A 24,778-nucleotide genomic window follows, 5' to 3' on the forward strand; every position below is an offset into this window, starting at 1 on the left:
CTTATATCTTTTCAAGTTAGAACAGGTAGTTTCATTTTCTTTGGAGAAATACGCAGAAGTGGAATTTGCTGGACCATGTCAGCAGTTCTAGTTTTAATCTTTTTATTTTATTTAGAAAATTAAATTTTAACAGGGTGACATTGATCAAAAAGAATACATAGGTTTCAAGTACTAGTTTTAATCTTTTGAGGAACCGTTTTAATGTTTTCCATGGTGGCTGTACCAATTTGCATTCCCACCATCAGTGTACAAGGATTCCCTTTTCTCCACATCCTCACCAACATTTGTTATTTCTTGTCTTTTTTATATTAGCCATTCTAACAAGTATGAGGTGGTATCTCACTGTGGTTTTGATTTGCATTTCTCTAATGATTAGTGATGTTAAACATCTTCTCATGTACCTATTGGTCATCTGTGTGTCTTTGAAAAAAAATGTCTATTCAAATCTTCTGCACATCCTTCCTTCCTTCCTTCCTTCCTCCCTTCCTTCCTTCCTTCCTTCCTTCCTTCCTTCCTTCCTTCCTTCCTTCCTTCCTTCCTTCCTTCCTTCCTTTTTTTTGACAGAGACAGAGAAAGAGTCAGAGGGAGGGACAGATAGAGACAGACAGGAAGGGAGAGAGATGAGAAGCATCAATTTTCTGTTGCAGCTCCTTAGTCTCCTTAGTTGTTCATTAATAGCTTTCTCATATATGCCTTGACCAGAGGGCTACAGCAGAGCAAGTGACCCCTTGCTCAAGCCAGTGACCTTGGACTCAAGCCAGTGACCTTGGGCTTCAAGCCAATGACTTTTGGGCTCAAGCCAGCGACCATGGGGTCATGTCTTTGATCCCACTCTCAATCCAGCGACCCTGTGCTCAAGCTGGTGAGCCTGTGCTCCAGCCAGATGAGCCCATGCTCAAGCTGGCAGCCTCGAGGTTTCTAACCTAGATCCTCTGCATCCCAGTCTGATGCTCTACCTACTGTGCCACTGCCTGGTCAGGCTTCTGCATATCTTTAAATCAGAGTGTTTAAGGTTTTTATTTTTGCTATTGAGTTGTATGAGTTCTTTATATATTTTGGATATTAACCCCTTATCAGATATATGATTTGCAAATATTTCCTCCCCCCTTTCTATAGGTTGCCTTTTCATTTTATTGGTTGTTTTTTTTTTGTTTGTTTGTTTTTTGTATTTTTCTAACAGGGAGAGACAGTCAGACAGACTCCCGCATGCGCCCGACGGGGATCCACCCGGCACGCCCACCAGGGGTGACGCTCTGCCCACCAGGGGGCAATGCTCTGCCCCTCCGGGGCGTCGGTCTGCCACGACCAGAGCCACTCTAGCGCCTGGGGCAGAGGCCAAGGAACCATCCCCAGCGCCCGGGCCATCTTTGCTCCAATGGAGCCTTGGCTGCAGGAGGGGAAGAGAGAGACAGAGAAGAAGGAGGGGGTGGGGGTGGAGAAGCAAATGGGCGCTTCTCCTATGTGCCCTGGCCGGGAATTGAACCCGGGTCCCCCGCACTCCAGGCCGACGCTCTACCGCTGAGCCAACTGGCCAGGGCTGGTTGTTTTTTTTGTTTGTTTGTTTGTTTTTAATTTTGCTCTGCAGTAGCTTTTTAGTTTGATGTAGTCCCACTTATTTATTTTTGCTTTTGTTGCCTTTGATTTTGGTGTCAGATTAAAAAATCATCACCAAGGCCTGACCTGTGGTGGCGCAGTGGATAAAGCGTCAACCTGGAACGCTGAGGTCGCCAGTTCAAAACCCTGGGCTTGCCTGGTCAAGGCACATATGGGAGTTGATGCTTCCTGCTCCTCCCTCCCCCTTCTTTCTCTCTCTCTCTCTCTCTCTCTCTCTCTCTCTCTCTCTCTCTCTCCTCTCTAAAAATTAATAAAAGAAGAAAAAAAAAAGAAACAAAAAAATTTTATAAATTATAAAAAATCAGCACCAAGACTGATATCAGGTATCTTAATTATTACTCTATACTCAGTGCCTAAAACAATTCTTGGCATATAGTTGGTCCTCAATAAATATATTTTTTAAAGATTTTTTTTTATTGATTTTAAAGATAAAGGGAGCAAGATCAGAGCTGCTTCACTTTAGTTGTTCATTGATTGCCTCTCGTATGTGCCTTAACCAGGCAAGCCCAGGGTTTCAAACCGGCAACCTCAGCATTCCAGGTCGACACTCTATCCACTTTGCCACCACAGGTCAGGCTCAATAAATATTTTTTGAATGAATACATGAGCAGGCAAATAAGTGAACTTCAGGCTATTTGCCTTAAAATTCTGTGGAAGTTATTGCAGCTTGTTGGACTGAGCGAGGATGTAACACTAAAGGGGAAACCCAAGTATTTCTTATTGAGACACCTTTCGACAGCTGAGCTGTGACCTCAGCAAAATCAACTACAGAATGACAAGGACAAAGATAATTCAGGTTCAGTGATCATAGACCTCTGAGCTTTTCTTCAAATCATTTGGTCAACGAGGCTCTTTGGTCTGGGGTCAATGACTTCCCTCCTACTGGTACACTTAGGAGGGATTCTATACTGCTTGGTCACTTACTCGGTTAGAAAGATGTATTTGGAAGCTCCTGTGTATGAAGTGCTGGGCTGGGTGTCATGAGAAATAAAAATGAAATAGTTATGGTGGGGGGGGGGGTGCTATAGAGGAAGATTTTTATCTTCCAAAAAGTACTATGTAAATAAGTATCTCCTGCAGGTAGAAAATGATAAGAACTAGAAGAGAAAATCAAATACAATGGGAAGTCAAACAAAAGGGGCATTTTCTCACATTGAGGAGCCCCCATTAAGCTTTTTGGAGGAGGCTGCGTTCAGCTTGAACCCTGAACAATTCCTGCATACTCATTTAGTTAGTTTCACTTGCAGGAGTCCAAGTGCGTGGGCCTCATTCTTCTGTGGCTGGAGGTCAGCAATCAGCTCATTGAAGGAACTTTCTCTAGCATGGTATATAAAAATTTAGACACATACCTCTATTAAAAAAAAATCAAAGTAGCAGCTGTATTTGGAAAATACACTATGTAACAGCAGACTTGGAATAGGCCTTCATCGTTCATCTCAGGCAGCGTGAAAGCTGTGCTCATCTGTCAGTGTAAGTGGCAGCTGAAACATGGACCAGAGGATAAGCCCGGTGCAGAGACAGTATCTTCCATTGCAATGTAGGGTTCTGCAACAGGTCAGGATTCACATTTTGGAAGTGAGAGTTTTAACTGACCAGAAATGACTTTCAAAGACCCAATAAGGAAGCCCTGCCTGCCCAGCAGTCAAGGAGAAGGAATTAAGGGAAGCGTGTCGCTTGCCAGAGAGAGCCTTTCTTATGTGACCACGATGGTGAAGATCCCCAAAACAAGGGACCTAGGAAGTAGGCCAAGGAAGCTTGCCCTTGGTGGTCTCTTGGGCAGTTTCTCTGCCAGGGGACCCACCTATCTTTAGAGCTCCCTGCTGTATTCTCTTGGCTGAGCTTGTATTTGTGCTAGATCAAAATTTTAAACACTTTCTCTTTGCGAATCGTGTATTTTAGGGCAGAAAGTGTGCAGTTCTGGGAGGTGTGAGAGAGAGGGACAGCTGTGTTTGTTGTTTCACTGGGTGCTTTCTTAGAGAAGGAAGGCACTGTTCTCTGGTCCCACAACCCCGTCTGGTTTCTGGTAATTAAGCTGCATTCCTATAAGGATTCGTCATCACCTGCTGTATCCAGGGAATAGTTCAAGTGCTGCTTACATTGTATTTTACCTAAAGATTTCAGGGACATGAAGGCCCTAGATTCTGACACTCTGAGCAAATGTAGGTCTGGGGGCACTGGCAGATGAGGATGTAGGTGGGCAGGCACTCACCTGAAGTCAGTTCACTTGTACAGGCGTGCTTGGTGGGGTGGTGTAATGCTGGTGGCGGAGGCCAGATAGGTTCACATTGGATTCGGGCAGACGGTAGAGGAACTGCGGAGGCGGAAAGCACTGGGTCATTCCGTTTATTAGAGTCTTGCAACATTGAGCAAATAGGCAGGGAAAAAACCGCTTCTCACAGCAGCAGGCAAATGAACCACAAAAATGGCCCCTGGCAGTGGTGGGCAGGCAGTCGTCCACCCGCAATCTGCCCTGAGAGCAAGCACCCGTAGCCTTGCATAGACTATACACACATGGCACTGTCACGTGCTCGCTCACTAATCAGGCAAAGTACAAGCGAGCAAGCCTACCACAGCTGTTTTGCCAACATTCCAAACCTTTAGGGTTGCTTGCCTCGCGATCTATGTGACAGGTACCTTCTGCGATGGTCCCTGTGTGAGGAATGAGGTACATTACAGAAACAGAAACAGTACAGACTATAGCGACCAAATTACAAGGGCACGAGCTATACCAAAAATGACAATTATAAAGTTGCCCTTCATAATGTCTCCCTGAGCACTCTGCCCAGGGAGTTAACTGGAGGCCCATCTCTAGTCCCTTACCCCATAGTAGCTGGGAGGGCCTGTATAGTCCAGGGCTGTGTCCTTTAAAGCCATAAAGTGTCCTTGGTGCATCTCTGCAACTGAGTGAGAGCAGCTTCCCAGTGCAAGAGGGCCTCCACAGGTGCCGCGGCACCCCATCAAGGTCTCTCATACTGTCCACAGCAGAATGTCCATCCAGCAAGGGGGCTGGTGACCCCGCTCATCGCAATCCCTGCTTAAAGAGTCCATTACACCACTCGATCTGTCCACACTAGACTGCCCAGCTGTCTGTGCATATCACCAAGGAAAAGGTCCATTACAGGCAACTACCCACATAGCTCTTTATTAATGGACCTCAGTGCCTTTCCATAAGCACTGTGTCTGCTTCCATAAGCCCCATCCAAACCCCTCAGAGGCTCAAGCTCAAGGGTCTGGAGGGGCAAACACACTCAAGGCCTCTGCCCCCTTAATAGTTCTTTTAGCTGCTGCTGCTGCAAAAAAAAACCCCACACCTATTCTAACACCTACTGCACATTAGACCAATTCCACATGGGGCCTCCATCGCCCCCCCCCCTGTTAGGTGTATCCCTCAGCCTTTCCCCTATTCAAACTGGGACAATGGGTCTTGGGGGCCCTCCTCTCCCTCAGCTATCTCCAACAAGTCATCTGCAACCACGCAACATGAACACCAGCCATTGTCTTGGCAGCTGCCAGGGCTGCCCGCTTTCCCCGCTTTCTCAGCAGCTGTAACCTCTGTTGTGGCTTAAGCTGCCCCCAAAGCTCTAACAGGACTTTATTAGACCTGCCATCTAATTTCTCCCTATCTGCCCTGGTTGTAATCAGATCTGCCCACATCTGTGTTTGGGTAACCTTTACAGGCCCATTTCTCTTGTTAGTTGTGGGTGGGGGCAGCACAGGCAGCATCCCTCACAGCTTTATGGTACTGTGCTGCCTCCACCTTGCCCAAACCTGCCACCATCCATGTAGCCATGTTGATGGGCTGCCTCACATAAGAACTCAAGATAGCCACTAGTGACCCAAAAAGGGCTGATTGGGCGCTACAGAGAATAAGGTCCCTCATCCCTGCCATAAACACTCATCGGGCCCATGGGAACTCAGGTTGAAAGCAGCATTCCTTATACCCAGTTCCCAGAGGACTTACTGTAGCTCAGTATACGACTGCCACTGACTCACTGTCCCTGGCAAGTCGCCAGCATTCTGCTGGACTGTACAAATGGCCGCCATCACCCATTCTTTTTTTTCCCTTAAGTGAGAAGCAGGGAGGCAGAGAGACAGACTCCTGCAAGCACCCCAACCGGGATTCACTCAGTAAGTCCCCTATGGGACATGCTCTGCCCATCTGGGGCCCTTGCTTCATTGCTTGGCAACCTAGATATTTTAGCACCTGAGTTGGAGGCCATGGAGCCATCCTCAGCACCCAGGGCCAACTTGCTCCAACTGAGCCATGGCTGCAGGAGGAGAAAAGAGAGAGAGAATGGAGAGGGAGATGGTTGGAGAAGCAGATGATCACTTCTGTATGCCCTGACCAGGAATCAACCCAAGATATCCACACGCTGGACTGATGCCCTACCACTGCGCCAACCGGCCAGGGGCCATCACCCATTCTAATAGGGTGTGGTTTCCGGGGTTGTCAGGGCAGCTCTGAAGATGCTGCCTCAAGGAGGAGTGTGTGGTAATGATGGCCAATTTCTTCATCTCTGTTCCAGAGAGCATGATGCCATCCATCCCTATGTCTCACAACTGCAGCAACCAGGCTGCCAGGGGCTCGGTCAGTTTCTGCCTAAGTGTTGCCCCCAACTCCATCAGCTCTGCCTCGGTGCAGGGCCAGACCACAGAGGGCTCCACTCCCTGTGGAGGGGGCTGTGCTGCCCCTGAGGCACTCTTGGCCGCTGGGTTTTTACCTTCTGGGTGACCACCGGCCGGGTTCTGAGTCTGTGGACGGCAGTTTCAGCCCAAACCTCCTCCTCAGAACAGACAGAAACGACTACAACTGCAGACTCAGAGCCGCTCCACAGCACCGATGCAGCTCCTTCTTCAGCAACCACTTTGGCTGTGTGGCTGCCGGCTCTCGGCCTGATGCTGAAGCCCAAACCCTTGAACCCACAGTTGTTTCTCTCACTGTCATTGCCAACGTTTGGCTTCTAGGGCAAATTGTAGCTTGCGAACCCGTAATTCCTTCTCCAGTGACCGTTTCAATTCCAGGCGTCTCGAGAGCAGTCAGCCTCCTTCCCTAGTGCTTGTTCCAGTTCACACCGTCACTGGTTCTCAGCCTGTAGCCTGACCTGCAGTTCTCAAATCAGCAACTTTTTCTCCAGTGACCATTCCAGCTCATTCTGTTGTTGACTGTCTGCAGCTCATCCCGGAGCCTTTGACCTTGGGCACCTCTCACACAGAGCTTTCAGTTTCTCCTCGCAGTAAAAAACACCCAGCCGCCTGACCAGGCGGTGGCGCAGTGGATAGAACGTTGGACTGGGATGCCGAGGACCCAGGTTTGAGACCCCGAGGTCGCCAGTTTGAGCGAGAGCTCATCTGGTTTAAGCAAAGCTCATCAGCTTGGACCCAAGGTCGCTGGCTCGAGCAAGGGGTTACTCGGTCTGCTGAAGGCCCACAGTCAAGGCACATATGAGAAAGCAATCAATGAACAACTAAGGTGTCACAACGAAAAACTGATGATTGATGCTTCTCATCTCTCTCCGTTCCTGTCTGTCCCTATCTATCCCTCTCTCTGACTCTCTCTCTCTGTCTCTGTGGAAACAAACAAACAAACAAAAAACACCCAGCCCATGGCCCCAGAAGGACAGCCACAGGGAACCATATGCTGGAGAACAACCACCACCACTCCTCTACCCCACCCTTGAAGGGTGTTGGTGGCTCCATACTGGTCTGACCTGCATCCTGCCCACCATGCCAGACGTAACGCTAGTGGTTGAGGCCAGGTAGGTTCACACTGGATTCAGGCAGACAGTAGAGGAACTGCAGAACCGGAAAGTGTCAGGCTATTCCTGTTTATCAGAGTCTCACAGCGGCAGAGGAGCAAACAGGCAGGGGAAAACTGCTTCTCACAGCAGCAGGCAAATGAACAGCAAAAATGGCCCCTCACAGTGGCGGGCAGACAATCCACCATCCGCAATCCTCCCTGAGGGCAAGCACCTGTAGCCTTACATAGACTACACACACGTGGCACTGCCACGTGTTCATGCACGAATCGAAGTACAAGTGAGCGAGCCTAACACGCTGTTTTCCCAACAGGAGGTATCCATTTCTTTCTTGTTCGTATGGTGTTTAAGAGGTCTTTTAGCCACTCACCAATATTCGTTCTTTAATTCCCAGCCAGCAGGTTGGATTCCCATTCGTTTTGTAGGCAGAATAGCTCTGTTATGGTGCCCCTTCTCTAAAAATAGAAACAACAAAAAAGGCAACAAATCCTTCTGAGAGAGGGTATGGGGTTAGAGCAGACAAGGAGAAAATGCCTGGCACAGAAGATAACCTATTTTGCTTATTAATGAGTCATCTATCTGTCCTTTGACTTCTTCTCAAGGTCCTGGAGTAATAGGAACCCAGCTGTTAGGGATCTGGGAGAACCCCTGCTGTATGTGCTTCAAGCAGTGAGTAGTCTGGGGTGGAAGTAAAGGCCGTGACCTCTTGGTTAAGAAGAGGGCACGAGGGGCGTTAACTGTGATGGAAGGAGACTTGACTTGGGTTGATGAACGCACATCACAATATACAGAGGATGTATCATAGAATTATACACCTGAAACCTATATATTTATATTAACGTCACCCCAATAAATTCAATTAAAAAGTGAAAAATAAAAAGCAAAAAGGAATGATTCCTGAGCCCTTGCAGGCGTAGGAAGTTCTGGTTGGTAAGATGGAAGGTCTGGGGCCCGTGCGCTCTGCCTGCAGGATGGAGAGGTCCTCCGGCGTGTTGCCCTCTGCCAGGACAGAGATGGAGAGGTGTTTAGAAGCATCAGGATTTCTTAGGTGTCAAGTTTTCCTGTCCCACTCCCTACCACAGAAGGAAAGAGCAGCTTAGCCCCTCCCAGCAGCAATACTGAAGAATCTCCCTTTCTCCCCAGCCCCCCTCCAACCTCAGGATCACCCGCCTCCAGCCTATATGGGACTCCTGACCCTTGGAGAAAAACTGCTGACCTATATGCCCCTAGAATGCAGTTCTGATTGAACTAATCAATCCTTTCTTTGGGACCTGTTCCTCCAGCTCCATTTTTCTTCCCTTGCTTCCTTCATTTCTAGAATTCTGAGAGCTGCACTGTTCATTGTTTCTACCCATCATTATTAAGGGAGCGATATGGAAACATTCCCATGGTAACAGTTTCATCTCAAAATATCTGAGTGCTATTAGCTGCTTTCCCACTCCGGGGAGAAGACTGGGTTCTTGTTTTTCTGTCTTGATCCTCAGAGTACAGTTGACAGGTCCTCTCCACACTGCAGGGAGGCCTGCCTGGATCAGGAGCAGAGGCAGGAAAGCCCAAAGAGCCAGACTTGTTTCTTAGCTGACTTCACTTTCCAAACAAAATGGGGATTTTTTTTAAACACTTAAAATTGTGGGACTCTCACAGCGACCAGCGGGAAGCACTGATTTCTCTGGAAGAAATCATCAGCTAAGAACACGAGATGGGCCAGCACAGACGTGGCTCAGAGCCCCATGCCACACTCTCACTGCTGAACAACGTGGTTCGAGCACAGGCAGGTGTATGTGCTGCTCATCGTTAGAGAGACCGGGAGAGCCAGTGAGACAAGAAAGCATTATACTTCCTATTCATGACATACGTTATGACTGGTAAGGGACTTTTTTTTTTAATTATTCATTTTAGAGAGGAGAGGGAGAGACAGAGAGAGAGAGAGAGAGAGGAGAGACAGAGAGAGAGAAGGGGGGAGGAGCAGGAAGCATCAACTCCCATATGTGCCTTGACCAGGCAAGCCCAGGGTTTCAAACCAGCGACCTCAGCATTTCCAGGTTGATGCTTTATCCACTGCGCCACCACAGGTCAGGCTGGTAAGGGACTTTTGATTATGATGGGGGGATAGGACACATTTGCTTTAAACATGCGTGTTATCTCACAGTTTTGGTGGGTCAGAAATTTGGGAGCAGTTTAGTTGGGTGGTTTCTGGTTCAGGGTCTTTAATTAGGTTGCAGCCAAACTGGGAGCCAGAGCTGCAGTCATGTGGAAGCTTGAGCAGGGTTTGGAGATCCCTTTCCAAGATGGCTCACTTCACATGGCTTGTTGGCAGGAGGTCTGTGTCTCTCCACTTGGGCCTCTACCTGTAGGGATGCTTGAGTGACATGGCAGCTTGCTTCATCCCAGACCACCTGATCCAAGAGATAGAGACAAAGGAGGAAGCTATATTGTCTTTTACGTCCTAGTTTCAGAGAACATACGTCGCTTCTGCCATATTTTATTCGTTAAAAGTGAGTCACTGTCCTCTCTAGGTAGCTCAGTTGGTAAGAGCGTTGTCCCCTTATGCCAAGGTTGTGGGTTTGATATTCTGGTCACATACAAGAATCAATCGATGAATGCATAAATAAGTGGAACAACAATAAGTGTTTCTCTCTGTTTCTCCCCTTTCTCTCTCTCTAAAAAAATAAAAGTTTAAAAAAAGAAGAAGAAAGACCAGGTGGTTGCACAGTGGATAGAGCACTGACCTGGTACAATGATGACCCAGGTTCAAAACCCGGAGGTCACTGGCTTGATTGCAGGCTCATTCAGCTTGAGCGCAGGCTCACCAGCTTGAGCCCAAGGTTGCCAGCTTGAACGTGGGATCATAGACATGACCCCATAGTTGCTGGCTTGAAGCCCAAGGTGGTTGGCTTGAACAAGGAGTCACTGGCTCAGCTGGAGCCCCCTGGTCAAGGCACACATGAGAAAGAAATCAATGAACAACTAAGGTGCTACAAGTACAACTTGATGCTTCTCATCTCTCTCACTTCCTGTCTGTCTGTCCCTGTCTGTCCCTCTCTCTCTCTAAAAAAAGAAAGAAAAAATAGTGAGTTGCAAGTCCACAGTTAAGGGGGGAGGCAGGGAATCAAGCTCTGCCTCTTGAAGGAAGGAATATCAAAGATATTTTAGAACTAAAAAACAATATGTACTGATATGAAACTTCCTCACAATCTCTGAAACATATATGCAGTGAAAGCAGCAAGATGCATAACAGTGAGTAAGTTTGGATATCATAAAAAAGTGATGAGGGATATATATATATGCAAATATACATGCACTTCATATACATTGATTATCTCAGAGGATGTACAGTATTCTAGCCTCAAGGAGGAGGACTGGGAACAGGTAGGAGAGAGATTCACTTTCTGTGCCTTTTGACTTCATTTGTGCAAGTATTACTCTTCAACAATAAACTAAAATTTAATTTAAAAAAAGATTAAAATGGTCGGCCTAGCGTGCGGAGGACCCGGGTTCGATTCCCGGCCAGGGCACACAGGAGAAGCGCCCATTTGCTTCTCCACCCCTCCGCCGCGCTTTCCTCTCTGTCTCTCTCTTCCCCTCCCGCAGCCAAGGCTCCATTGGAGCAAAGATGGCCCGGGCGCTGGGGATGGCTCTGTGGCCTCTGCCCCAGGCGCTAGAGTGGCTCTGGTCGCAACATGGCGACGCCCAGGATAGGCAGAGCATCGCCCCCTGGTGGGCAGAGCGCCGCCCCATGGTGGGCGTGCCGGGTGGATCCCGGTCGGGCGCATGCGGGAGTCTGTCTGACTGTCTCTCCCTGTTTCCAGCTTCAGAAAAATGAAAAAAAAAAAAAAAAAAAAGATTAAAATGGCCCTGGTCGGTTGGCTCAGTGGTAGAGCGTCGGCCTGGCATGCAGGAGTCCCGGGTTCAATTCCCGGCCAGGGCACACAGGAGAAGCGCCCATCTGCTTCTCCACCCCTCCCCCTCTCCTTCCTCTCTGTCTCTCTCTTCCCCTCCTGCAGTCGAGGCTCCATTGGAGCAAAGTTGGCCCGGGTGCTGAGGATGGCTTTGTGGCCTCTACCTCAGGCGCTAGGGTGGCTCTGGTCACAACAGAACAACGCCCCAGATGGGCAGAGCATCGCCCCCTGGTGGGCATGCCGGGTGGATCCCGGTCGGGCGCATGCGGGAGTCTGTCTGACTGCCTCCCTGTTTCCAAATTCAGAACAATGCAAAAAAAAAAAAAGATTAAAATAACAATATTGTTGAAAGAATTTAGAGTAAAAGAATGACCAGTTTGCTCTGGTTGGTTGGCTCAGTGGTAGAGCGTCAGCCTGGCATGCAGGAGTCCCGGGTTCGATTCCCGGCCAGGGCACACAGGAGAAGCGCCCATCTGCTTCTCCACCCCTCCCCCTCTCCTTCCCTGTCTCTCTCTTCCCCTCCTGCAGCCAAGGCTCCATTGGAGCAAAGTTTGCCCGGGCACTGAGGATGGCTCTATGGCCGCTGCCTCAGGCGCTAGAATGGCTCTGATTGCAGAAGAGCGATGCCCCAGATGGGCAAAGCATCGCCCCCTGGTGGGCACGCCAGGTGGATCCCGGTCGGGCGCATGCGGGAGTCTGTCTGACTGTCTCCCGTTTCCAACTTCGTAAAAAAAAAAAAAGAATGACCAGTTTGGCCTGACCTGTGGCGGCGCAGTGGATAAAGTGTCAACCTGGAATGCTGAGGTCACCGGTTCAAAACCCTGGGCTTGCCTGGTCAAGGCACATATGGGAGTTGATGCTTTCTGCTCTTCCTCCCTTCTCTCTCTCTCTCTCTCTCTCTCTCTCTTTCTCTGTCTCTCCTCTCTAAAAAATTGAATAAATAAAAAATAATTTTAAAAAATTAAAAAAAAAAGAATGACCAGTTTGGGGTGGAATTAATTTTTAAAAAGCTAGTGGGGTAGATGATATTTGAGGATTGATTTGCTTGCTTGTTTATTTTCTTTGCAGCCAGTTTGCTGTCTTTGAAGGCATGTGTTGAGACAGGCAGCTGTGAGCCAGACATTCGAGTCAGACAGACCAAGTGCTCTGAAAGAGGGAGGGCACTTGGAAGAAAATTTCCTCCAGCTCCCAAACCAGATATACCCATCTCCTTGCATGTGTACATGTCTGTGTGCTTCCTCTCCTGTTACTATATACAAACCGTCCACACAGCAGCCCTGTCAGCTTCAGCATGGATTCCAGCCCCTCGCATCTACATCCTTCAGCAGTTCTCCCTCCTTCCCTCCCTCCCTCCCTCCTGCATCATCCACTCTCTCTCTCCCCTGGATCCGTCATACGAACACATATTGTTATATCTGATCTAAGAAAAAATTACCTTCTTGTCCCCATTACTCTGTCCCCCTGTATAGCAACATGGCTTGAAAGTTTCTCCAATGTCTCCTCCTAATCTGTCTCTTAAAAACTTGAGCTGTAGCCTGACCAGGCGGTGGTGCAGTGGATAGAACATCAGACTGGGAGGCAGAGGACCCAGGTTCGAGACTCCGAGGTTGCCAGCTTGAGCGCGGGCTCATCTGGTTTAAGCAAAGCTCACCAGCTTGGACCCAAGGTCGCTGGCTCAAGCAAGGGGTTACTCGATCTGCTGTAGCCCCACAGTCAAGGCACATATGAGAAAGCAATCAATGAACAACTAAGGTGTCACAACACGCAACGAAAAACTAATGATTGATGCTTCTCATCTCTCCGTTCCTGTCTGTCTGTCCCTGTCTATCCCTCTCTCTGAATCTCTGTAAAAAAAACACACACAAAAATAACTTGAGCTATAATTCACACACTATAAAATTCACCTGTTTAAAGTATATTTAATTCTGTAATTGTCTTGTGATGTCTTTGTCTGGTTTTGGTATCAGAGTAACACTTGCCTTGTAGAATAATTTGGGAAATGTTCACTCCTCTATTGTTTTTTGGAAGAGGCTGTGAAGCAGTGGTATTCCTATTTTATCTTGAACCCACTAATCAGGCTTTTTGCCTCCACTATTGTGCTGAAACGGCCTTGTCAAGATCTCCAGTGACCAAATTCAGTGGCCAGTTCTCAGCCACATCTTACACTCATCAGGGGCATTTGTTTTTCTTTCTCTTGTTTTCATCAGGGTAATGCTGGCCTCTTAGAATTGGTTGAGAAGTGTTCCCTCCTCTTCAATTATCTGAAAATAAAATGTGTAGAATTGATTACTTTTAACCGATCTTTCTATTTAAAGTGAGTTTCTTGTAGACAGCATATAATTGGGTGGTTGGTTTGCAATAACTAGTGTATTGGTTGGTTTAAGGTTTGTGGTATGTATCTTTAGCGTATCTGCATCTACCTTCAAGTGTTAATATATACCACTTTACATATTATATTATGTAGGAGCCTTACAATCATATTCTTCCATTTCTCCCCTACTGGCCTTTGGCCTATTGTTGTCATATATTTTACTTTCACAGGTTATAAGCCCCATGATTCACTGTTACTTTTTTTGCTATAAGAAATTACTTTTTAAAGATATTTAAGTAAGACCCGCCCTGGTCTGTTAACTCTGTGAAGAGTGTTGAAAGTGCATAAAAGTTGCTGTTTTTGCCTGACTAGGCGGTGGCGCAGTGGATAGAGCGTCAGACTGGGATGGTGAGGACCCAGGTTCGAGACCCCAAGGTCACCAGCTTGAGCGCGGGCTCATCTGGTTTGAGCAAAAAGCTCACTGGCTTGGACCCAAGGTCTCTGGCTCAAGTGAGGGGTTACTCGGTCTGCTGAAGGCCTGTGGTCAAGGCACATATGAGAAAGCAATCAATGAACAACTAAGGTGTTGCAACATGCAACGAAAAACTAATGATTGATGCTTCTCATCTCTCCGTTCCTGTCTGTCTGTCCCTGTCTATCCCTCTTTCTGGCTCTCTCTCTGTCTCTGTTAAAAAAAAAAAAAAAAAAGTTGCTGTTTTGATTCCTGGTTGGGGCACACACAGGAACAGCTCATTGTTCCTGACTCTCTCTCTCTCTCTCCTTCTCTCTCTGTCCCCTTCCTGTCTCTCACTAAAATCAATAAAATTAAATATATATATATATATATATATATATATATATATATATATATATAGAGAGAGAGAGAGAGAGAGAGAGAGAATGAGAGAGAGAGAGAAAGAAAAAAGCTACATACTTAAGTACCACCTATTATTTCTGGTGTTCTTTGTTTCCTTGTATAGAGCCATGTTTCTATTTGATACCCTTTTCCTTCTGTATGAAGGTCTTCTTTGAACATTTCCTATAATGCAGGTCTGCCTGTGATGAGTTTTTTGAGCTTTTATACATCTGAGAAGTCTTTATGCCACCTTCAGTTCTAGTGTCATGGCTTTCTTTCATTTCAGCATTGTAAAAATCTTGCTCCACTACCTTCTGGCTTGAATTATTTCTGTCTATAAATCTTCTGTCACCTTTTTTTTGTTTCCATGTATGTAATGTATCTTTTCCCTCCAGCTGCTTTTATGATTTTGTCTTAATTATTGGTTTTAATTCATTTGACTGGGAAGTGACTTTGTATATTTTTCTTCATATTTCTTGCACTTGGGGTTCACTGAGGTTCTTGTATCTGTGAATTTACAGTTCTCATCAAATTGAGAATGTTGATCATTATTCCTTCAAATGTCTTATTTGCTCCCCACTTTCCTGAGACTATATATGTTTCATGTTTTTCCACTGCTCACTGATACTCTATTAATTTTTTTTTTGTATTTCATTTTAGATAGCTCCCATTCCTGTCTTCAAGTTCACTAATTTATTTCTTTATCTTCTGTTAATCATATCCAGTGTATTGCTCATTTAAACACTGTATTTTTCATCTCTAGAAATTTAGTTTGGGTCTTTTTATATCTTCAAAGCCTCCCTTCCTCCACCGCGGACCATCTTGAGGCTTTTCTCAACATTAGAGCCACAACGAATCTATTAAAATTTAACGTGCTATGTATGCCCTTGCTCAGAATTTTCCAGTGGTTTCTCATCTTATTCAGATAAAATGTCAGTTTTTAAAATGACTGCCAACGCCCTGTGTCACTTCCTCTGACTTTCTCCATCACCTCTCTGATTTTAGCTCCTTCCCTCACTTCTCTCTCTCTACTTTGACGTCCTTCTGTTCCTGGAATGTGTGAGTTCTGCTTCCATCCCAGGGAATCAGCACTTGCTTTTAACTCTCTCCATATATCCACATGCCTATCCCTCACCTCCTTCAGGGTCTTACTCAAATGTCACCTTCTCAATAAGGCCTTCCCTTTCACCATATTGAAAACTCCAGTCACTGCTCACGCAGGTACTTCCTATCCTAAATCCTTGTTTTCTGTCTCTCTGTAGCTCTTATCACTGTCTTACACGCTGTACCCTTTCGTATAATTAATTTTGTTGGTTCTTAGTCTCCCCGACACTGTAAGCTCTGTGAGGGCAGAATTTTTGTCGGTTTGTTTGTTTGTTTGTTTCACTGCTTTACTCTTAGCTCCTAGCATAGTACCTGGCACATGGTAAACATGCAGATATTTGCTGAGGGACAGCCTTAAGTGAGAGCCTGTTGGCACAAGGCGTGGGTGAGAGAGTGTGATAAAAGGGGCAAGTTAGCACATTTTATAGGGCCGTTTCCAAAATCCTTTTTGCATATCATTTAATTTTCATAACCAAGATGTGTGATATTACCATCATTCCCATTTTAAATCTAACAACTGTGGCTAAAGGGGTTGGACTAACCAGTCACAGACCCAGCTAAGTAGCAGGAGTGGGACTTGAACCCACACGCCCTCTGCCAGATGCCATGATTGAGGTTTGTATCCAGGTAGCAAAGGCCTTAAGGGACAGACCTTAAGCTCCTTTCTGCTTTGATTTTGCTTCTGACCATTTCCCGAGGGAAGGAGCAGAGCTTCTGCCACAGAGTTGGTACAAGTGATTCCACATTTCTGAGTTAGAGCATCCTAAGAAAACTCCAGCAGGGCAGAGCGAGCACACCACCTGCAGATGCCCAGGAGAGTCTGGGACTTATTTTTAGCCAGAACAGGAAAAGTGCCGAATATCTTTTAGGAGAGTTGGCTACTGGCAGTCTGCTGATACAGCTGTGTTTATGTAAGCTGGTGGCAGAGGAGAGTGGGAGGGTTAGAAAGAAGGCAGGTGGTGCCGAATCCACCTCTACGCTTGCTGATGCTCTGATGTCCAGCGTCTTTGGTTGGGAGGTTGGGAGTCGGGAGCTATTGCGAAAGAGAGAGGTTGTGCAGATAATTTGGAGATTGCAGAGAGCATGGGAGCAGCTGGACCCCCTGAGTCACAGCAATTGTCAGAGTGGTCCCTTAGAAGATCCATCCACCACTTCTTGGTCTCTTCCCACCCTGCTATCAAGGACTAAATAAAAGAATAAAAGCTCTGCTCTGGCCAGGTAGCTCTGTTGGTTAGAGCATCTATCCCAACCTGCCAACGTTGCGGGTTTGATCCCTGGTTAGGGCACACACAGGAATCAACCAACGAATGCATGGGTAAGTGGAACAACAAATTAATGGCTCTCTCTCTCTCTCATCAATAAATAAAATAAAATTTTTTTAAAAAGGACATAAGCTCATTCAAATGGTACCACTGTAAAGCAGAGCAGTTTATCTGATTCTGGCCATATTTTTCAGATGTGCCAGGTGAAAGAAATCTCTGACACTCCATACTACACAAGTTGTCAAATAGTGGGATCTGTTTTCTTATGGAGGCAACAACATAAATCTTTTAAAGGACTTAACTATGGACTCTCTTAAGAATCAAGTTAAAGGCCTGACCTGTGGTGGCGCAGTGGATAAAGCGTCAACCTGGAAACGCTGAGGTTGCCAGTTCAAAGCCCTGGGCTTGCCTGGTCAAGGCACATATGGGAGTTGATGCTTCCTGCTCCTCTCCCTTCTCTCTCTCTCTCTCTCTCTCTCTCTCCTCTCCCTATAATGAATAAATTTTAAAAATCTTTAAAAATATATTTTAAAAAAGAATCATTTAAAAGTTTTTCTAGTAGATTTTTTTTCTACACTTAATTCTTAAATTTAAAATATAAAAAGCCTGACCAGGTTGTGGCACAGTAGACAGAGCATTTACCTGGGAGGCTGAGGACCCAGGTTTGAAACCCCGAGGTTGCTGGCTTGGGTGAAGGCTTATCCAGCTTGAGGTCACCAGCTTGAGCATGGGATCATAGACATGACCCCATGGTTGCTGGCTTGAGCCCAAAGGTCACTGGCTTGAAGCCCAAGATCGCTGGCTTGAGCAAGGGATCACTGGCTGAGCTGGAGCCCCCTGGTCAAGGCGCATAGGAGAAAGCAATCAATGAACACCTAGGTGCCACAACTATAAGTTGATGCTTCTCATCGTTTCTCTTCCTGTCTGTCTGTCCCTGTCTCTGTCTGTCTCTGTCTCTGTCTCCTTCTATTGCTAAAATATATAGTATATATAAACAAAAGTAAAGCAAATAGTATAACGAGCCCTCGTGTGCCTATTCACCCAGCTTCAACAATGATCAACATGGCCGGTCTTGTTTCATCTGTTCCCCTACTCACTCAAATTATTTTGAAATCTTAGCACATTATTTTGTCTGAAAATATTTAGTACGTACCTCTAAAATGTAGCAAATCTTTATAAAATATAATCTTTTTAAAAGATTATTTTGATTGATTTTGCAGAGGTAGGAAGAGGAAGCAAGAATTATCTACTCAGCCTGATCAGGCGGTGGCGCAGTGGATAGAGCGTCGGACTGGGATGCAGAGGACCCAGGTTCGAGACCCTGAAGTTGCCAGCTTGAGTGCGGGCTCATCTGGTTTGAGCAAAGCTCACCAGCTTGGATCCAAGGTCACTGGCTCGAGCAAGGGGTCACTCAGTCTGCTGAAGGCCCACGGTCAAGGCACATATGAGAAAGCAATCAATGAACAACTGAGGTGTCGCAACAAAAAACTAATGATTGATGCTTCTCATCTCTCTTCGTTCCTGTCTGTCTGTCCCTGTCTATCCCTCTGTCTGACTCTGTCTCTGTAAAAAAAAAAAAAAAAAAGTATCTACTCATACTTCACTTTAGTGTTGCTTCACTTTAGTTGTTCATTGCTTGCCTTCACCAGGCAAGCCCAGGGTTTCAAACCGGCGACCTCAGCGTTTCGGGTTGGCGCTCTATCCACTGCACCATTACAGGTCAGGCTCTAATTTCTTCAGACCTACTCTACAGTATCCAGATTATCCCAATTGTCTAAATAAGTTTTTTATTCCACTGTATTTAAATCGGGATCTAAAAGAAAGTTTATCTCTTTTCCTCTTTCCTTTCCAAGTTATTGCTGAAGAAACCAGGTCATTATCTTGTAGAGTTTCCCACAGTCTGGATTGTTCTAATCACATCCCTGTGCTGTCCTTCAACACAGTCCTCTATAAATATATTTATTTGTTAACTAGGACCCATCTGTGTCCTGTAAATTGGTGGTTTGATCTAGAGATTTACTCAGACTCAGTTTCAAGTCTTTGGCGAAAATACTTCATAGGTGGTGCTGTGGGCTCTCCTCAGAGGTGGTGCGTGTCTGGTTCCTCCTCGTAATGTTAGCAGCCTCAAATCACTGCCTACATCCTATTAATTGACTGATGCCTAATGATTTTTAAAAAACAAAGGTGGCTGCAATGGCTATTTCTGAGTAGTACATTCAGAAAAGCATTTCTTGAAAAATGTGTTGTTATTTTCCAGTCATGAAAACAGCCCTAGATGTGTGTGAAACCTGTGTCCCTGGGCTGAGTGTGTCTGTCAGCTCTGGGGGTGTTAAGGCTACTGTTGACCACTAGAGGACACTGTGGCTCCAGGACTTCATGTGCTTCCTAGCCAGTCTTGCAACTCCAAGACCTCTCTGAAGGCCAAACCTTTGGTATACATTAAGGCACCCACTGTGTGCCTCTTATATCCAGAGGGGAGATGAAACACACAGAGTCCTGGGGCTGTTTCCCAAGGTAGTTTCTTTGTGTTTTCCTTTAAAAATAAACAGAGGTACTTTTTCCAGCCTTTGGAAACCACTTGAGCCTCGTGCTATAAACTACAAATTTGGTTACTTGGTGTTAGATTTTAAAAAGCAACCCTGTAGTACATGAGCTCTTTGGAATGTGAATGTAACCAAGAAAGTGTACTCATCTCTGAAATCATTTATTCACTTACCCAACAAGTGTATACGAGTGTCCGGGGGGAAAGGGAGGGGAACTGATGCTTACGAAAGCACCTCTGTGCCAGGCACTGGCCCATCTTTTTACCTACATCCTAGCAAGATGTGTCATATGTATATGTGAGAGAGAGACAGACAGAAAGGAAGTAGAGAGATGAGAAGCAACTCGTAGTTGAGGTACCTTAGTTATTCATTGATTGCTTTCCCATATGTGCCTTGACCGGGGGGGCTTCAGCCGAGCCAGTGACCCCTTGCTCAAGTCAGCAACCTTGGGCTCAGGCCAATGACCTTGGGCTTCAAACCAGTGACCTTTTTACCATGGGGTCATGTCTATGATCCCACGCTCAAGCTGGTGACCCCACACTCAAGCCAGCGACCTCAGGGTTTTGAACCTGGGTCCTCGGCATCCCAAGCCAATGCTTTATCCACTGTGCCACTGCCTGGGCAGGCTCAAGATGTGTCATATTAGCCTCATTTAAATCCAAGGAAACTGAGCCTCATTGACCCTGAGCAAACTAACTTACTGAAAGTTATCTTGCCAGAAGCAAATGGAGGTGTACATGAATAAAAAGGTGTGTTTTCCACTAAGCCTCTAGATACCACGCTGATGGCATGGTCCTAGGAGATAAAGTGAGGCAATCACAGAAGCGTCCTATCCTTATGGAGGTCATGATGTAGCACGGAAGTTTCAGCAAACAGACAAGTGATTACAGGTCCCCTAACAAATGAGTACCCTCACGACACACAGCCTGCTGCTGCTGCTGTGATGCTGTCCTTCTGCGGGGGCAGAGCCACTGACCACTAGTCACAGGGCATCACCGGGGCTCTGCAGGAGTGGTGTCTTTATGTGGACTGCCCTCTCTCCCTCAGCCCATCTGCCCCCTGACCAAGGCTTTTAGGGGCATCTGTGTGATTCAGGCTATAGCTACACCTGGAGTATACAGCAGAGCCCCTCCCGTTCACCCTTGTAGTTGCCTGGAGGATGACAAAGGCACGAGCAATGAGTTCTTGAAAATTCTCTCACAAATAGCCTGACCAGGTGGTGGTGCAGTGGATAGAGCGTCAGACTGGGATGCCAAAAGCCCAGGTTTGAAACCTCAAGGTCCCTGGCTTGAGCACGGGGACACCAGCTAGAGGGCGGGGTTGCTGGCTTGAGCGTGGGATCATAGACATAACTTCAGGTCACTGGCTTGAGCGCAGGGACACCAGCTTGAGGGCGGGGTTGCTGGCTTGAGCGTGGGATCATAGACATGACTTCAGGTCACTGGCTTGAGCAAGGGATCACTCGCTCTGCTGTAGCCCCCCCCCCCCCCCGGTCAAAGGCACATATGAGAAAGCAATCAGTGAACAACGAAGGTGCCACCGCGAAGAATTGATGCTTCTCATCTCTCTCCCTTCCTGTCTGTCTGTCCTTGTCTGTCTCTTTCTCTGTCTCTGTCAAAAAAAAAAAAAAAAAAAAAAAAAAAGAAAAGAAAAGAAAATTCTGTCACAAATAATTTCAAATGTTTTTCTGGTTATTTATGTTTCAAGCCCACTTACCCACTCCCAGCCTCAATCTATTGCCTCATAGTTCAGCCCCAGCAGCACCAGAGAATGGGCATCTGAGAGCCCAAGCTGTGTAATTGACTAAATGCGGTCAGTTACATTAGGAGAGAGAATGACAGCTGGCAGCTGGGAGAATGGACTGACCCTCTTCAGCTGGGAAAGAAGATACAGGTGGCAAGTGTCTGAAGCAGCAAAGCGAGGAGGGTTTGGAGAGACCCAATCCTGAGCGCCCGTTCAGCCTCGGGCAATCACAGCTTCAAGATTCTGGGAAGAGGACAAGCGTGGGTGAGTGTGCTTCAAGCCATCACCCTCCTCCAAAGGAGCCCTCGGATAATGAATTAGCCATCAGCGGCCTCTCCAGTGAGAGGCCCTCCCCCTGCAGACTGTCCCTCTGCAAATACAGTCATGCCCCAGGAACCATCTGGCAAATATGACCGTTCTTTCAGCATTTCTGGAGTCTTCCTGACTTGCGGCGCCCTTTTCCTGGATATAAATTGTTGCAGCAAGCCAAGCCAGCAGAATGCTTCCCGCACTTCACTGGCTTTCCCTGAGCCTGGTTAACCCCGCGGTTCGCAGCCTGCGAGGCTGCTCACAGCTAATGGATGTCTTGGATGTCCACGTTTGTCCTCTGCTGTTCGTGTGTATTTTGGAGTATGCAAAGCAGGCCTGTGAGCTGCAGACCAGAGCTGCAGCAACCGATGGAGAGGCTGGATGAAAGCGCATTTCTGCTGCAGGACGTCCTTCACGGGGAAGGGGCAGGTTAACTCCAACTCTCTGCGGAGCACTTGGACAGCTCCCTGAGGAGCCCCAACAGGCTGCCACAGCTGTAGGAGAGGTTGCGTGCTCTGGACGCACACAAGAGGATGCCCAGCCAACCAAGACTCCTCATACCAGCCAGCCACTGGACCCCATTCTGCTCTAAGCCACGTTCCTCCTTTGACCCAGCCCGACAGCATGCCAGGCTGGAGAATCATGGATCACCTTGGGGCCACCTGAGACAGCCCCCTATTTCCAGACTGCTTCACTGATTCTAACTCAGAGATCAAATAAAGGCAGGAGGTAGAAGGGAGATACCTGTTCATCTCTCATTTGTTGATCTGCTTCATGGACAGGGAGGCCAAGCTGAGCCCTCAAGCATAAGCCCTCTTTCCCCCATCCAGGGAGTACTGGATTGTTCTGAAGGGGTGGGAGAGGAAGCAGTCAATGCAAAGACTCCCAGAATGTCACCATCACCCTAACAACGTGCGGGCAGTTTCTATGCAGATTCACACAAATTCACACTTTCCTGCCTTAGTACATGCAGTTCCCTCTGTCCTGAACACATGAAGCCTCATCCACCTGGTGAACTCCTACTTGGTCTTTTAAGATTCAGCTCCAGCATGAACCACTCAGACCGCTTCTCTGCCATATGCTTTGCATATGTCTCTACTCAGTACCTATCATGTTGTACCTGCAGGGTTTTAAAGCACGTCTCCACCTGTCTTAGAGCTCATGGAGGGCAGAGACTGCGTCTCATTCATCTCAGCGTCTGTGGCCTCAGACTGGAAAGATTTTTATCGGCAGTGTTTTGGAAGGGAAAATTGGAGGTCCTGGAATTTAGAGATGGGTCTGCTACTGCAATCTCCTAGTCCCACCTAGTTTCACTAAAGACACACGAGGTTAGGGCCCTGGCCGGTTGGCTCAGCGGTAGAGCGTCGGCCTGGCGTGCAGGAGTCCCGGGTTCGATTCCCGGCCAGGGCACACAAGAGAAGTGCCCATCTGCTTCTCCACCCCTCCCCCTCTCCTTCCTCTCTGTCTCTCTCTTCCCCTCCCGCAGCCGAGGCTCCATTGGAGCAAAGATGGCCCGGGCACTGGGGATGGCTCTGTGGCCTCTGCCTCAGGCACTAGAGTGGCTCTGGTCGTGGCAGAGCGACGCCCCAGAGGGGCAGAACATCGCCCCTTGGTGGGCATGCCGGGTGGATCCCGGTCGGGCGCATGCGGGAGTCTGTCTGACTGCCTCCCCATTTCCAGCTTCAGAAAAATGAAAAAAGAAAAAAAAAAAGACAAACCAGGTTAGGAAACAATGTCTTACCCAGGATCACCTGGTTAAATAGTGGCAGGGCTTGCATAAGAACTGAATCTGACAGCCTGATGTGTCCCCAGTCCAGCCTAAGTGGAAGGGCTGAAGGGAAACCAACGGCTTCTGTCCAGGGACAGGAGGGAGAAGGGTTAGAGTGATGCCAAATGAGTTGTAGAGCTGCAAGAGATGTCGTGGGCCATCTAGTCCGACCTCTGCATTTATCGATGAGAAAACAGAGGCCCGGAGGGTTGATGTACTTTGCCCAAGGTCACACAGTAAGTAGGTGGCAGAATGAGGCCTCCTAATTTAGGAGAGTTGACAGTTGACCTCTCACCCCAGAAAGGTGACAGCCAAGTCCTCCTGACCAGCTGCTACCAGAGGGGCAGGTTCCTGGAGTCCTTGACTTTTCCAGGCTTTTCTTTCCCTCTCCTGGTGGCCCAGCACTTAAGTAGGGTACGTTCTGCATAAATAATAAAGAATGCTTCCCTTCCAAGGAGGAAGGCCGCATCTGGGCAGGCAGCGTGACAGATGGTATTTACAATGTGCAGTGAGAAGTTCTCACACAGCCTCGCCTGGGCCGTGTGGCTGAGGGATGGAGGGAACAGATTTGAGTGCCCACTGTCTCACTCCTCTGCCTGGTGTTCCCGGGCAGCTGCTGCTGCTGCTGCTCCTGCTGCTGCGTTTCTGTTCAGGGCTGGCTCTCCAGCACTGGCTGCCTCTTTCCCTACCAGACATGGAGCTCCAGGATGTTTTGCTGCTGTTGCTGCTGCTGCGTCCTCGTCATCAGAAAGCCTGCCAATGCATCTTCACTGGAGTGGCTGCAGGTTAACTGACATTCTTCCCCAAGGGAGGCCAAGGAAGTCCTATGAGGCAAGATGCTGGGCGGACATCCCAGGAATTCTGACCTTTGGGAGGCCTTCCGTGGATTGGAGAAGGATAAGTAGAACAGGTTTCATCACTGAGCAACTACTTTTTGTGAACCTTCAATGTACCAGGAATCATCCTAGGAGTCAAAGATACTGCTATAAACAAACAAAACTAAGTCATGGCCCTCGTGGAGTGTCCTTTCGGGTGGAAAGGGTTATCACGGACCTCTTGGCAAGCTGCCCGTGGCCTTCCCAGACGCTCAATGGTTCTTTCATTCTACACAGCTTATGAACACCCTGGTGCCAAAGTGGTCAATGAAAGCTAACCACTCCCCCTCCTTCTGGGGGCACTGATTGCACATGTTGCTTAAGAGAAACAAAGCAGATAAACAGATCAGTGTCTTTTGTGCTAAAGCCAGAGACATCCCCCAGTTTATTTTTATTTTTATTTTTATTGATTGATTTAGAGAAAGGTAGAGACAGGAGAGAGAGAAAGAGAGAAAAGCATCGATTTGTTTCAGTTACGCATGGCATCATTGGTTGATTCTTTTTTATTTTTAAGACTTTCTTTATTCAATTTTTAGAGAGGAGAGAGAGAGAAGGAGAAGGAAAGAGAGAGAGAGAGAAGGTAGGAGGAGCAGGAGGCATCAACTGCCATATGTGCCTTTACCAGGCAAGCCCAGGGTTTCATTTCAAACTGGTAACCACAGCGTTCCAGGTCAATGCTTTATCCCACTGCGCCACCACAGGTCATTGGTTGATTGTTATATATGTCCTCACTTGAAC

This window comes from Saccopteryx leptura, chromosome 2 (genome assembly GCF_036850995.1).
Source record: "Saccopteryx leptura isolate mSacLep1 chromosome 2, mSacLep1_pri_phased_curated, whole genome shotgun sequence".
Taxonomy (NCBI): domain Eukaryota; kingdom Metazoa; phylum Chordata; class Mammalia; order Chiroptera; family Emballonuridae; genus Saccopteryx; species Saccopteryx leptura.